This window comes from Schistocerca nitens, chromosome 6 (assembly GCF_023898315.1).
Source record: "Schistocerca nitens isolate TAMUIC-IGC-003100 chromosome 6, iqSchNite1.1, whole genome shotgun sequence".
Classification (NCBI taxonomy): domain Eukaryota; kingdom Metazoa; phylum Arthropoda; class Insecta; order Orthoptera; family Acrididae; genus Schistocerca; species Schistocerca nitens.
The window spans coordinates 214,463,805-214,479,726 of NC_064619.1; positions in this window are offsets into that span (position 1 = coordinate 214,463,805).

Here is a 15,922-nt window from a genome sequence, read left to right on the forward strand (position 1 = left end):
TATGTGAGGAACTTTTTCCTAGAAGCAAGTTATCTTAGTGACGAAATCAGAAGCAACACACGTATCACAGCGCGCGACATCATACTTGAAAGGAAGTTAAATGAGGGTTGAAACAAAATTGAAACGAAATTCCCAAATTGTGACTGGAAAGCTGTATGGCGGAACATCAACTATGCCGGGCTATCTACAGACGCTATTTCCGCATGGTACAAAACAGTTAATAATGTCATCAGCACCAACGAGAGACTATATGGGATCGGTTTAAACCAGACAGACCTTTGTGGAAAATGCAATCTGGTGGATACACTCAGCCACAGATTCACCTGTGGTGGCAATTTGCATAACTGGAATATGATCAGGCAGAAACCGCTTTTCTCACCAGATCCTCTACGGAATATATAACGCCATCGCTCCTCCTGAGACCAGACATGACATACTTTCCGAAATTAAAAACCAACGCCATTAGCTGGTTACTGGGAAAATATGTTAGTTATGTCATCCACACACTTGGGTCGGACAACGAGATAGAATTCCGCGTTTACATGAAGTGTGAATATGCAAAAATCAGCACGTATCGCAACCACAAGAAGCACTACGGCAACATGCTGAAGATCATTTTTGAAAGAATGGGTGTTGGTTAAATATGTGGAATCACTACAACACCTTGAACGAGAACGAACAGAATAAAATTAAAAGTCACTTGGTTTCTTATTATTATTTACTATTACCTTGCTTCCGGAACATTTTTTTTTCAAAACATTTTGTTCAAAATTAGTCGTGTTTGACTTCCAAAGTATTTGTGTGAGTCGAGAAGAATTCTTAAGTTTTTTTTATTTTTTATTTTTTTAATCAGTGTTCAGTTTCTACTCAGAGAAGAGGTTTCTTTGTCTTTCTTACATCGGAGAATGGAAATATTGTGTTAAGGTTTCTGCACACTTAATGCTATGACCCAACAGGGAGCATGAAAAAGGGGTGGGAGGGGTTTGGGCCTCGACGCACTGGCAGTGCCGTGAACAGACCCCACTGCTAGTGCGGCGTGTACCACGCCATGACCATCCTAAAAATACAAATAAATAAATAAATAAATAAATAAAAAACAAAAAATTAATAAAAAATAGAAAGAAAATAAAAGTGGTTAATAAAAATTGGATTGCTGGGGAAAAAGGATGGATAAAAAGTGGATGGAGAAAAAACAAAAAAAGATGGAAAAAAAAGTGGTAAAAAAGTGAAAAAAGTAGTAGCGTCAAACAAAAGGGGTAGCGTTTTTGATTCATAATCAAAACGTTTTCGGTCCCGGGTTCAATCCCCGCCACTGCCTAAATTTTGATAAATAATCAGCATTGGCGGCCGACGACTTCCGGCATAAGAAGTCAGCCTCATTCTACCAACGGCCTTGTCAAAGAGGGCGGAGGAGCGGATAGAGGTTCAGGGCACTCTCTTGTCCTAGGGGTGGGAAATTGCCCCTAAAGGCGGAAGAATCAGCAATGATCAACGACATGAGGATGCAGAAGGCAATGTAAACCACTGCATTAAAGACACGTAACGTGTATCCACAGGACATGTGGCCTGTAATTGAAGAAGTGTCATGATGATCTCTCCATTGGCAAAAGATTCCGGAATAGTCCCTTATTCGGATCTCCGGGAGGGGACTGCCAAGGGGGAGGTTACCATGAGAAAAAGATTGAATAATCAACGAAAGGATAACGTTCTACGAGTCGGGGCGTGGAATGTCAGAAGCTTGAACGTGGTAGGGAAACTAGAAAATCTGAAAATGGAAATGCAAAGGCTCAATATAGATGTAGTAGGGGTCAGTGAAGTGAAGTGGAAGGAAGACAAGGATTTCTGGTCAGATGAGTATCGGGTAATATCAACAGCAGCAGAAAATGGTATAACAGGTGTAGGATTCGTTATGAATAGGAATGTAGGCCAGAGGGTGTTATTGTGAACAGTTCAGTGACCGGGTTGTTCTAATCAGAATCGACAGCAGACCAACACCGACAACGATAGTTCAGGTATACATGCCGACGTCGCAAGCTGAAGATGAACAGATAGAGAAAGTGTATGAGGATATTGAAAGGGTAATGCAGTATGTAAAGGGGGACGAAAATCTAATAGTCATGGGCGACTGGAATGCAGTTGTAGGGGAAGGAGTAGAAGAAAAGGTTACAGGAGAATATGGGCTTGGGACAAGGAATGAAAGAGGAGGAAGACTAATTGAGTTCTGTAACAAGTTTCAGCTAGTAATAGCGAATACCCTGTTCAAGAATCACAAGAGGAGGAGGTATACTTGGAGAAGGCCGGGAGATACGGGAAGATTTCAATTAGATTACATCATGGTCAGACAGAGATTCCGAAATCAGATACTGGATTGTAAGGCGTACCCAGGAGCAGATATAGACTCAGATCACAATATAGTAGTGATGAAGAGTAGGCTGAAGTTCAAGACATTAGTCAGGAAGAATCAATACGCAAAGAAGTGGGATACGGAAGTACTAAGGAATGACGAGATACGTTTGAAGTTCTCTAACGCTATAGATACAGCATTAAGGAATAGCGCAGTAAGCAGTACAGTTGAAGAGGAATGGACATCTCTAAAAAGGGCCATCACAGAAGTTGGGAAGGAAAACATAGGTACTAAGAAGGTAGCTGCGAAGAAACCATGGGTAACAGAAGAAATACTTCAGTTGATTGATGAAAGGAGGAAGTACAAACATGTTCCGGGAAAATCAGGAATACAGAAATACAAGTCGCTGAGGAATGAAATAAATAGGAAGTGCAGGGATAAGACGAAATGGCTGCAGGAAATATGTGAAGACATCGAAAAAGATATGATTATCGGAAGGACAGACTCAGCATACAGGAAAGTCAAAACAACCTTTGGTGACATTAAAAGCAACGGTGGTAACATTAAGAGTGCAACGGGAATTCCACTGTTAAATGCAGAGGAGAGAGCAGATATGTGGAAAGAATACATTGATAGCCTCTATGAGGGTGAAGATTTGTCTGATGTGATAGAAGAAGAAACAGGAGTCGATTTAGAAGAGATAGGGGATCCAGTATTAGATCGGAATTTAAAAGAGCTTTGGAGGACTTACGGTCAAATAAGGCAGAAGCGATAGATAACATTCCATCAGAATTTCTAAAATCATTGGGGGAAGTGGCAACAAAACGACTATTCACGTTGGTGTGTAGAATATATGAGTCTGGCGACATACCATCTGACTTTCGGAAAAGCATCATCCACACAATTCCGAAGACGGCAAGAGCTGACAAGTGCGAGAATTATCGCACAATCAGCTTAACAGCTCATGCATCAAAGCTGCTTACAAGAATAATATACAGAAGAATGGAAAAGAAAATTGAGAATGCGCTAGGTGACGATCAGTTTGGCTTTAGGAAAAGCAAAGGGACGAGAGAGGCAATTCTGACGTTACGGCTAATAATGGAAGCAAGGCTAAAGAAAAATCAAGACACTTTCATAGGATTTGTCGACCTGGAAAAAGCGTTCGACGATATAAAATGGTGCAAGTTGTTCGAGATTATGAAAAAAAGTAGGGGTAAGCTATAGGGAGAGACGGGTCATATACAATATGTACAACAACCAAGAGGGAATAATAAGAGTGGACGATCAAGAACGAAGTGCTCGTATTAAGAAGGGTGTAAGACAAGGCGGTAGCCTTTCGCCCCTACTCTTCAATCTCTACATCGAGGAAGCAATGATGGAAATAAAAGAAAGGTTCGGGAGTGGAATTAAAATACAAGGTGAAAGGATATCAATGATACGATTCGCTGATGACATTGCTATCCTGAGTGAAAGTGAAGAAGAATTAAATGATCTGCTGAAAGGAATGAACAGTCTAATGAGTACACAGTATGGTTTGAGAGTAAATCGGAGAAAGACGAAGGTGATGAGAAGTAGTAGAAATGAGAACAGCGAGAAACTTAACATCAGGATTGATGGTCACGAAGTCAATGAAGTTAAGGAATTCTGCTACCTAGGCAGTAAAATAACCAATGACGGACGGAGCAAGGAGGACATCAAAAGCAGACTCGCTATGGCAAAAAAGGCATTTCTGGCCAAGAGAAGTCTACTAATATCAAACACCGGCCTTAATTTGAGGAAGAAATTTCTGAGGATGTACGTCTGGAGTACAGCATTGTATGGTAGTGAAACATGGACTGTGGGAAAACCGGAACAGAAGAGAATCGAAGCATTTGAGATGTGGTGCTATAGACGAATGTTGAAAATTAGGTGGACTGATAAGGTAAGGAATGAGGAGGTTCTACGCAGAATCGGAGAGGAAAGAAATATGTGGAAAACACTGATAAGGAGAAGGGACAGGATGATAGGACATCTGCTAAGACATGAGGGAATGACTTCCATGGTACTAGAGGGAGCTGTAGAGGGCAAAAACTGTAGAGGAAGACAGAGACTGGAATACGTCAAGCAAATAATTGAGGACGTAGGTTGCAAGTGCTACTCTGAGATGAAGAGGCTAGCACAGGAAAGAAATTCATAGCGGGCCGCATCAAACCAGTCAGTAGACTGATGAGAAAAAAAATGACGAATCCCAAAACAACTCACAGTTGGACATCTCCAAAAACGTTTGGATCGCTACGGTAACGATTGTGGCGGCTTCTTAGACAGATTCAAACATGGATCCCCCATTACGAGCCGGAAAGTAAACGGCAGAGTATGGAATAAAAACATTCACAATCGCCCAGAAGGAAAAAGTCGAAACCTAACCATCCGCTAGCAAACTTATGCTTACCGTCTTTTGGGACGCACGAGGCCCAGTAATGGAACATTCTCAGCAGTGGTACGACAATAAACAGTGTGCGTTACAGTGAGATGCTTATTGACCGTCTAAAGCCTGCAGTTCCAAGCAAACGCCGAGAACTTCTGTCGAAAGGTGTTGTTTTGTTACACAATGCCCGTCCACATACCGCTGCCCACACTCTTAAAACGCTCCAGAAACTCAAGTTAGAAGTAATGGCTCATCCTGCGTATGGTCCTGATCTTGTCACTTCCGAATACCACTTGAGTGATCCACTCAAGGAGACATTAAGGGGCCGTCGATTCACCTCGGACACAAAAAGGGGAGGGCGTGGTGCACACGTGACACGCTGCTCAGACGAACACCTTGTTTTCTGAGGGTATCAGGAAGATTGCGCAAAGATACCAACTACGTTGAAAAGCAAGGGTTTACTGGAACATGATAATAACGTTTTGCAATAAAAAGTTTAGCTACACTGCGGTTAACTTTTGACTTACCTTCGTGTCTTGATCTGACAAGGTGTTTGCCCTGTGGACTTATGTCTTTACAGCTCCATTCTCCTACTTTGGATAATAACACCTGCTAGCTTGCAGGTGTGTGTTGGTTTGGAATACACACCTTATGGCCAACGATCCATCTGTTTTCATTTTTAAAAGTACATACAGGAACAGCAGCTTATCATCCATTTCCCGTTCCCTGGTGAGTTTAATGTTTGGATGAGGTTCCAGAAACTCACTGAGCCTCTCCATGAACTGATTGACAACCATTGGAGACATGGGGCTGCACGTAGTCACTCCTTCTGTCTGCCTGTAATATTGTCCCCCATATGGAAAATATTTTTACGTCAGTATATGCCTGAACAGATTGATCAGAGTATCATAAGATTTCTCTACAATCAATTCCAGTGAATCCTTCATTGGTACCTTGGTAAACAGAGTGACCACATCAAAACTCACCATTATATCATATTCCATCATATGGCGTTTCAAGAAGTCCTCCGCGCTGCGGATGTGATAGCAATGTGAGTATGGGCATTCTGGAACAAGGAAGCATTGTTCTCCTTAAGTAAACACACCAGGCACTTGCGCTAGCCTAATTTAATGGCTCTTATGTAAACAAACTGTTCAATTGAGCATATGTTTTTTTTTATTTAGGTCATAATTAATAGGTATAGTGAGGTCATGTTCACTCAGTTGTTCAATACTTTAAGCTTGAAGTGACAATCGTCAGTTTTTGTTGTGGTAATTTATCACCCAGAAAGTAGCACCCCCACTGTACTGCTATTAGACGTTCCTCGCTGCCCCCATTTCCCCTTAGCATACTCGAGACTGTCGTATTTAAAGTGGACCTCATTGGAGAAGCAGAAGCAGTATCAGTAAATTCAGGTGATATTGCAAATTTTCAGCATAGCATAGTATCTGGCAGATTTGACCTAGTTTTCGTGAATGTCTGGCACCCAAGTTGTTTTCAAAAATGGCTCTGAGCACTATGGGGCTCAAATTCTGAGGTCATCAGTCCCCTAGAACTTAGAACTAATTAAATCTAACTAACCTAAGGACATCACACACATCCATGCCCGAGGCAGGATTCGAACCTGCCACCGTAGCGGTCGCGCAGTTCCAGACTGTAGCGCGTAGAACCGCAAACTTGTGACGCTGTTGGCGGTTTTGTGGCTAATTTTTAATGACTTTTTCAGAAGGCGCAAATTTCATTGCTGTTTTACTGATTTCCCCCACTTCTTAAGGATGCCCACATAAATATTGGTATCGCTGCTATTTGACCCCACTTTTTAGAAAGATACACGTAAGTACTAGCTTCGTGGTTAACTTAGCCGATTTATTAAGAAAATGCACATAAATACTGGTCTTGTGGTTATTTCACTGACTTATTATGACGACATACGTAAATATGGTTTTGTAAATACCGCCGCCATAGATGCCCAGCACGCAACTCAACGTTTGATGCTATTTACAATTTTCGGGTAATTTCCTCCGATATTTAGAGAAGGTTCACGTAAATACTTCATTAAAAATGTGTAAAAAATTTCCGCAACACATCTTCTGTAAGCACATAGCATTGCTATGTACTGCTTTACCGATATTGTTTTCCTAGTACCTCAAATATAGCTCCTTTTTTTCAGGAAGACGCACGTAAAAGTACCAGTCAAACAGTCTCTACTTTACACGGATATTCAGCATTAAACATTTTTTTAATTAAGAAGAAAGTACACGCCAGACCAATGTTTCCCTTAAATGAACTTACCCTGCACGATCAACTCTAATGGTTCAAATGGCTCTAAGCACTATGGGACTTAACATCTGAGGTCATCAGTAGAGGTCTGCATTATCTCCGATTTTTACCTGTGAGTCCCGCTCGCCCCTCTGGCTCCCGGGAGTATGCGGCCGAGCGTCCTCTTCCGCCGGCTGTGGGCAGCCGATCGCCAGCGCTCGGCCGAGTGCGCCAAACGCCCGGCCGGCCGCCAGTAACCGGTGGACTCAGTGCCAGCGAGCGGCGCTTCGTCACACTACGTGAGATCAGAGGCCACCGCTTCACGTTAACCGCTCACTTATTACTTTTACAAATGTCTTTCGTTGTTTACTACCAGTTCTATGACCTAAATAAAACACTTGTATATGTTACATTTGATGTTTGTTAATATGTTGCAGACTACTGGAGTTTCGCCTTTGAGGTTATCATGTATTCCAGTAATTGTAACGTTAAAAACTGTAATTTCTGTATTTAGTATTTTGTTCCGTTCGGTAGACAAACGGAAACACAGTAGTCTAATCATGGACTACGTGTAGCCTATCTCCAAACTCGGCCACGTATACGTTGTACTAATATTGAATGCAGGATCGGGAAGGAATGACGGAGTTAAAAGTACTCACGAAATTTTGTTGCACAAACGTTAATTTCTGAACAAATTATGACCTGTAAATAACGCTACAAGTGAATCATGGCTATACAATTCGTTTTTCGTCATTGGTGCTCCCTGACACACAGGCGTCATTTGTGTTCCTGGAGCTATTACTACAGCTGGCGGTTTCAGCTTCTTCCTGTGAAGTCAATGAAAGTGGAATCATACATTTATAGAGTTTGAGGAATGTTTCCTTCCTTGCGATTACGTGGTATGTTGTGAATACTTACGTAATTGTGATGGATCAATAAGAGATCATCCACCTTGTCTGATACCAGGCACGATCTTTTGCTGGACAGTAGGTAACAGGCATGGCTAAAATTTCTCTCGCTGACATCACTAGTGGCAGGGATACAGAGAACTCTTCTGACTATTACCGACAGCCTTGGAAATAACCCCGCGTGCGTTTTCCACCACTGCTAATGTCGGATTTGGAGAGCGAAAGGTACCTGTCGAGTTCATTGGCAGTAACTGTGTGTCCATCTTCGTCGTCCTCATCCGAACTCTAGTCCATCCTGGACTTTTACATGGGAAGAACTTGGTCACTGTTTGCTTGAATCGACTCTAAACATGAATAAAAACATCCGTAAGATATTCCTGTCACCTTCAAATATGTATACACCGCAGTTAGAATTACTGGTTACTAAAAGACTATATTTACGGTGACATTTTGTATACATCGCTCAAATTCCATCAAAACGCATTGTGGAATATCTAAGCTGCGAAACCTTTCCCAAATATCACATTGTAGACGTAATAAATGTTGATCTAACGAAAGATGGCAGATTAGACAAACAAACATTCGTTTACTAATTGGTTTCAGTGAATGAACCTTACCATTTACGGGCAGTTCCGAGTACAATCGTCGAATTTCAGCATACGCGGCTTGCTTTTCGTCTGCTGCGAGTTTCTTCAAATGACGCCGTGATGGCCGTAGAACCGTGGCAACGTAATGGATAGCCTCAATTTTACACTTCTCTGTGATGAAGTATGCTGCTCTCCTTTTTTATTTTCGGCATGAGCTGAAAAGAAAACCCAGTATATATAACTGCACTCTGATAATTCAACAGTTGTATAAAGGATCGTAACCTGCAGAAAGTGTTCTTACCTCGTTGTCACTGTCTATTGGTTCCCAATGATGTAACAGACTCTTGTGTCACGGCAGTACACGTTCCAGCGTTGTTATCTTAGCAGTTTCCAAATCCAAACTCGCTTCTTTAAAGGGGGTTAGAAAAGCGACAACGTCTCGTACGCACCCTTCTTGGAAGGTTTCTAAGAGTGTCGATTGCCCCTGGGATTCTAGTAGATCTCGAATATCGTCGATATGACTTATGACGGGATTGAGCATTAACAGTATACTGTTCCACCGATTAACAGCTTCTGGCTTCACAGAGTGTCGCAGACGTCCCGAGTGACCCGATCTCTTCAAATAGCCTACTATAGCTCTTACTGATAGTAGAAACGACAGGTTTCAGGGGCTTCGTCTTCTAAAAACGTCTCTTGAAATGTGTGACGAAGCACAGTCATCAAGCAGTGATCAAAGCAAGGCATGATCAAAGCAGGGCAAACGGTCGTAAGATTCAAGTGCCTTCTTCATATTAGCTCCTTGGTCGGTGACAAAGTAAGATTTCGTAAGATCATTCTTGTTAATTCCTAACTCAAGCATCCGCTCTTCGATTTCAAAAAAATAATGGCTCTGAGCACTATGAGACTTAACTTCTAAGGTCATCAGTCCCCTAGAACTTAGAACTACTTAAACCTAACTAACCTAAGGACACCACACACACCCATACCCGAGGCAGGATTCGAACCTGCGACCGTAGCGGTCGTGCGGTTCCAGACTGTAGCGCCTTTAACCGCTTGGCCACCACGGCCGGCTCTTCGATTTCGTGCCGTATGTTCTCTCCTGTCTTAGGTACGTCCGGAAACTCGGTTGTTATCAAAACAAGCGTTTCTAGCTGCCACTCATCATTCACATAATGCGACGTCACAGTCAAAAAATTTATCTTCTTCTAGTTATCAGACCACAGATCAGCGTCTAAAGCGCACATTTTGTTCTTTAAGGCACATATTAGCTTGGGCACCATTGTCACCCGTATTTTGTCTGCCTTTTCTTTAATATACCGCGATACAGTGGTAAGCTGCGGAAGAACATCTTCTATACTGACTTTGCCGTAAGTGGCGCCAACATTGATGAGCTCCTGCGAATAATTCTTGAAGCCAATCTTACTACAAGTATTTAACGGTAGCAAATCTATCTTTATGCTACTTGGTACTGCAAGTGGCCGGTGGACTTCTGCTCCGCATTTACTTTTGCAGTGCCAAATCATACCTGTTGTGCTTGACTGGTACGAAAGTATAGTATCACATGTGGTACATTGCACGAAACCAGCAGACGCCTGAGTGACAGGATCCACTACAAGTGCAAACGATTTCCAAGCTTCGCTTTTCGCCTCCTCTTCCGACATGTCTTTCTTCTTCAGGACTAATGAGCCGCTCCTAATTCTCTCCATTATACTTCTCTTCGTTTCATGAATGGAACGTTTACGACCTATACTTGGTTTATCCATAACGCCGTCTGCGCTGCTCAAAGCCAGGTCGTCAACTGCGTTTACACACGGTTTCTAATGCGATTCGGCACTGTAAAGAGCGCGGCGGTTGTACTGTCACCGACCGAGATTGTGAGTACGCTCGAGCACCCGGCAGTCCAACCGATAACCGAGAGGTGGAGGACAACCGGCCACATGGCGCATTAGACGGCAACAGCCGTATCGCAGCGTGGGCCTTTCCCAGCCGTCGAGCAGCGGCACGAAATGGGAAATGCTCGAGCGGTTGTTTTCATCGAAATGCAGAGCTCTAGACATCTGTGACCTAGACTTAGACCTACTTAAACCTAGCTAACCTAAGGACATCACACACATCCATGCCCGAGACAGGATTCGAACCTGCAACCGCAGTAGCAGGGCGGTTCCGGACTGAAGCGCCTAGAACCGCTCGGCCACCGCGGCCTGCCGCGATCAGCTCACTTAACACACTGAGGCTGCCCTCAGTCTGCAAGATCCGGGCGGTCGCTGAGTGTGGGCTTACTGGTAGTTGGGAGCTCCAACGTCAGGTGCGTAATGAGGCCCCTTAGGGATATGGCAGCAAGAGAGGGGAAGAAAACCAATGTGCACTCCGTGTGCATACCGGGGGGAGTCATTCCAGATGTGGAAAGGGTCCTTCCGGATGCCATGAAGGGTACAGGGTGCACCCATCTGCAGGTGGTCGCTCATGTCGGCACCAATGATGTGTGTCGCTATGGATCGGAGGAAATCCTCTCTGGCTTCCGGCGGCTATCTGATTTGGTGAAGACTGCCAGTCTCGCTAGCGGGATGAAAGCAGAGCTCACCATCTGCAGCATCGTCGACAGGACTGACTGCGGACCTTTGGTACAGAGCCGAGTGGAGGGTCTGAATCAGAGGCTGAGACGGTTGTGCGACCGTGTGGGCTGCAGATTCCTCGACTTGCGCCATAGGGTGGTGGGGTTTCGGGTTCCGCTGGATAGGTAAGGAGTCCACTGCACGCAGCAAGCGGCTACACGGGTAGCAGGGGTTGTGTGGCGTGGACTGGGCGGTTTTTTAGGTTAGATGGCCTCGGGCAAGTACAGAAAGGGCAACAGCCTCAAAGGGTGCGGGGCAAAGTCAGGACATGTGGGGGCCAACCAGCAATCGGTATTGTAATTGTAAACTGTCGAAGCTGCATTGGTGAAGTACCGGAACTTCAAGCGCTGATAGAAAGCACCGAAGCTGAAATCGTTATAGGTACAGAAAGCTGGCTGAAGCCAGAGATAAATTCTGCCGAAATTTTTACAAAGGCACAGACGGTGTTTAGAAAGGATAGATTGCATGCAACCGGTGGTGGCGTGTTTGTCGCTGTTAGTAGTAGTTTATCCTGTAGTGAAGTAGAAGTTGACAGTTCGTGTGAATTATTATGTGTGGAGGTTACACTCAACAACCGAGCTAGGTTAATAATTGGCTCCTTTTACCGACCTCCCGACTCAGCAGCATTAGTGGCAGAACAACTGAGAGAAAATTTGGAATACATTTCACATAAATTTTCTCAGCATGTTATAGTCTTAGGTGGAGATTTCAATTTACCAGATATAGACTGGGACACTCAAATGTTTAGGACGGGTGGTAGGGACAGAGCATCGAGTGACATTATACTGAGTGCACTATCCGAAAATTACCTCGAACAATTAAACAGAGAACCGACTCGTGGAGATAACATCTTGGACCTGCTGATAACAAACAGACCCGAACTTTTCGACTCTGTAAGAGCAGAACAGGGAATCAGTGATCATAAGGCCGTTGCAGCATCCCTGAATATGGAAGTTAATAGGAATATAAAAAAAGGGAGGAAGGTTTTCTGTTTAGCAAGAGTAATAGAAGGCAGATTTCAGACTACCTAACAGATCAAAACGAAAAGTTCTGTCCCGATACTGACAATGTTGAGTGTTTATGGAAAAAGTTTAAGGCAATCGTAAAATGCGTTTTAGACAGGTAAGTGCCGAGTAAAACTGTGAGGGACGGGAAAAACCAACCGTGGTTCAACAACAAAGTTAGAAAACTACTGCGAAAGCAAAGAGAACTTCACTCCAAATTTAAACGCAACAAAAACCTCTCAGACAAACAGAAGCTAAACGATGTCAAAGTTAGCGTAAGGAGGGCTATGCGTGAAGCGTTCAGAGAATTCGAAAGTAAAATTCTATGTACCGATTTGACAGAAAATCCTAGGAAGTTCTGGTCTTAAATCAGTAAGTGGCTCGAAACAGCATATCCAGACACTCCGGGATGATGATGGCATTGAAACAGAGGATGACACGCGTAAAGCTGAAATACTAAACACCTTTTTCCAAAGCTGTTTCACAGAGGAAGATCGCACTGCAGTTCCATCTCTAAATCCTCGCACAAACGAAAAAATGGCTGACATCGAAATAAGTGTCCAAGGAATAGAAAAGCAACTGGAATCACTCAACAGAGGAAAGTCCACTGGACCTAACGGATACCAATTCATATCTACACAGAGTACGCGAAAGAACTTGCCCCCCTTCTAACAGCCGTGTACCGCAAGGTTCTAGAGGAAAGGAACGTTCCAAATGATTGGAAAAGAGCACAGGTAGTCCCAGTCTTCAAGAAGGGTCGTCGAGCAGATGCGCAAAACTATAGACCTATATCTCCGACGTCGATCTGTTGTAGAATTTTAGAACATGTTTTTTGCTAGCGTGTCATGTCGTTTTTGGAAACCCAGAATCTACTCTGTAGGAATCAACATGGATTACGGAAACAGCGATCGTGTGAGACCCAACTCGCTTTATTTGTTCATGAGACCCAGAAAATATTAGATGCAGGCTCCCAGGTAGATGCTATTTTTCTTGACTTCCGGAAGGCGTTCGATACAGTTCCGCACTGTCGCCTGATAAACAAAGTAAGAGCCTACGGAATATCAGACCAGCTGTGTGGCTGGATTGAAGAGTTTTTAGCAAACAGAACACAGCATGTTGTTATCAATGGAGAAACGTCTACAGACGTTAAAGTAACCTCTGGCGTGCCACAGAGGAGTGTTATGGGACCATTGCTTTTCACAACATATGTAAATGACCAAGTAGATAGTGTCGGAAGTTCCATGTGGCTTTTCGTGGATGATGCTGTAGTATACAGAGAAGTTGCAGCATTAGAAAATTGTAGCGAAATGCAGGAAGATCTGCAGCGGATAGGCACTTGGTGCAGGGAGTGGCAACTGACCCTTAAGACAGACAAATGTAATGTATTGCGAATACATAGAAAGAAGGATCCTTTATTGTATGATTATATGATAGCGGAACAAACACTGGTAGCACTTACTTCTGTAAAATACCTGGGAGTATGCGTGCGGAACGATTTGAAATGGAATGATCATATAAAATTAATTGTTGGTAAGGCGGGTACCAGGTTGAGATTCATTGGGAGAGTCCTTAGAAAATTTAGTCCATCAACAAAGGAGGTGGCTTACAAAACACTCGTTCGACCTGTACTTGAGTATTGCTCGTCAATGTGGGATCCGTACCAGATCGGGTTGACGGAGGAGATAGAGAAGATCCAAAGAAGAGCGGCGCGTTTCGTCACAGGGTTATTTGGTAACCGTGATAGCGTTACGGAGATGTTTAGCAAACTCAAGTGGCAGACTCTGCAAGAGAAGCGCTCTGCGTCGCGGTGTAGCTTGCTGTCCAGGTTTCGAGAGGGTGCGTTTCTGGATGAGATATCGAATATATTGCTTCCCACTACTTATACCTCACGAGGAGATCACGAATGCAAAATTGGAGAGATTCGAGCGCGCACGGAGGCTTTCAGACAGTCGTTCTTCCCGCGAACCATACGCGACTGGAACAGAAAAGGGAGGTAATGACAGTGGCACGTAAAGTGCCCTCCGCCACACACCGTTGGGTGGCTTGCGGAGTATAAATGCAGATGTAAATGTAGATGTAGATGTAGACTTCACGTGTAAAAGTAATGGCTGCAACTCGTCTACAGAGAAATGTATATGCACTAATAAAGCCCGCGCCACGGGGTGCCTGCATGCAATAGGACGACGCCACTCATAGGAGCAATACCCTCCCCCAACGTCCCCCCCCCCCCCCTCACTCCTTGCACGCAGCATCTATGAAGAGAGAGGCTCTTAGTGCGACAAGCTGGGACTGGCCACATTGCTACCAGTAGCTCGCTTAACTCTTCCCTACCTCTTCATCGTCGAGACAGCGCAAACCTCTCTCCAGCTCTGCGTTCAAAGCTCTATGAGATACCACCACGCATATCGCGACTAAAAGCATTTGGTTTCCCCTTATGTATTCGAGCAAACCATAAGTGCGAATTTTTAACCATCCTGACATCTCTTATACATTTCCACAGGTATATGTTTTAGAAAATTCACGTTCTATCGTTGTTTGACAATTCCAATATTTATTTTCCCTCATTCCAACAGAATGTTGTCCAATTGCGCTCCAGTTACGGCAGATGGCTCTCCCTTCATTTCAGTTCCACTAACGTGGCGATCAGATGTATACAGGGTCACTCCTAGGAGTCGTTGAACATTTTTGTTTTTCGTCTTCACCTAGAACCATTCGTGAATTGCACACGGAAAGAAGGTCTGTCTGTCAGAGTGAATTTTTGTGCTGCAGAGTAATTCCGTAACTCTACTGGTAAAATTACACGCCACGTTTAAAAAGAGAAAAATATCGTGGCAGACAAGTCTGTGTCGTGTGATGGGATTTGCGATACGCGGTAAGTGCTTCCTTTTGTTTTCGAGATATTTTAGCGTAATACCATCTATAAATTAGCAGTAACATTTAAACACTGCATAACGTTTTTCATCTTCTAAATAAGCGGAAACAGAGACGAAATAATGTGACTACAACACGTGGAAGGGTGGGGCGATGACTATTTTATTCCCACAACTCTTGAAACATACAGCAACTCCATACAGAAAAAGATGCCAAACACCACGCTTCTTCACCACTTCTCTCTAATGTTTTCTGCGGGGTACACAATCACTACCAGATAAGGTTGATGGACGACATCTAAAGAAAGAAGGATGAGTCATTTTTGCATTTTCGCAGAATGGATGAGAGAGTCCCAGGGATGACTAGCTTTCCCCACGTAGACCTGCACACCATTTAGCGAACGTTTTACTTGATTGCACTGATTCGTTTCAGCGAATAAGAAGTACGGCCCTCGTGTCATATTTATGGATGGACATAGCAGCCTCCTAGTAGATGGAACCCCAGTATACCGACGAAATCGAAGCATGCACCCATAAGAATTTCGTATCAAAAGTACCTGAACACCTATTAGTGAATTTTGATATGGGTTTCATTGTGCATTCCTAACTGATGTCATCTCGATTGTGAAATGTATATCTCGAAAGCTGTATATTTTAATGAATAATCAGCAGTCTGCAGTGAAATCGAATTTTCCAGTCCCTCTCATATTGTTGTTCACACAACTGTATCACATACCCTGCAGATGCTTACGTGCAAATGTAATTTGTCCGACATTATGGAAACCATGTAGCCATAGATCCTCAATTTTCTTACGTTCCTTCCATATACTTAGCTTGTCCGCAGTTTGGATGCATGAGCTGTTAAGCTGACTGTGTGATAGTTTTCGCACTATCTGCCCTTAATATCTTATGAATTGTGTGGATGATATTTCTC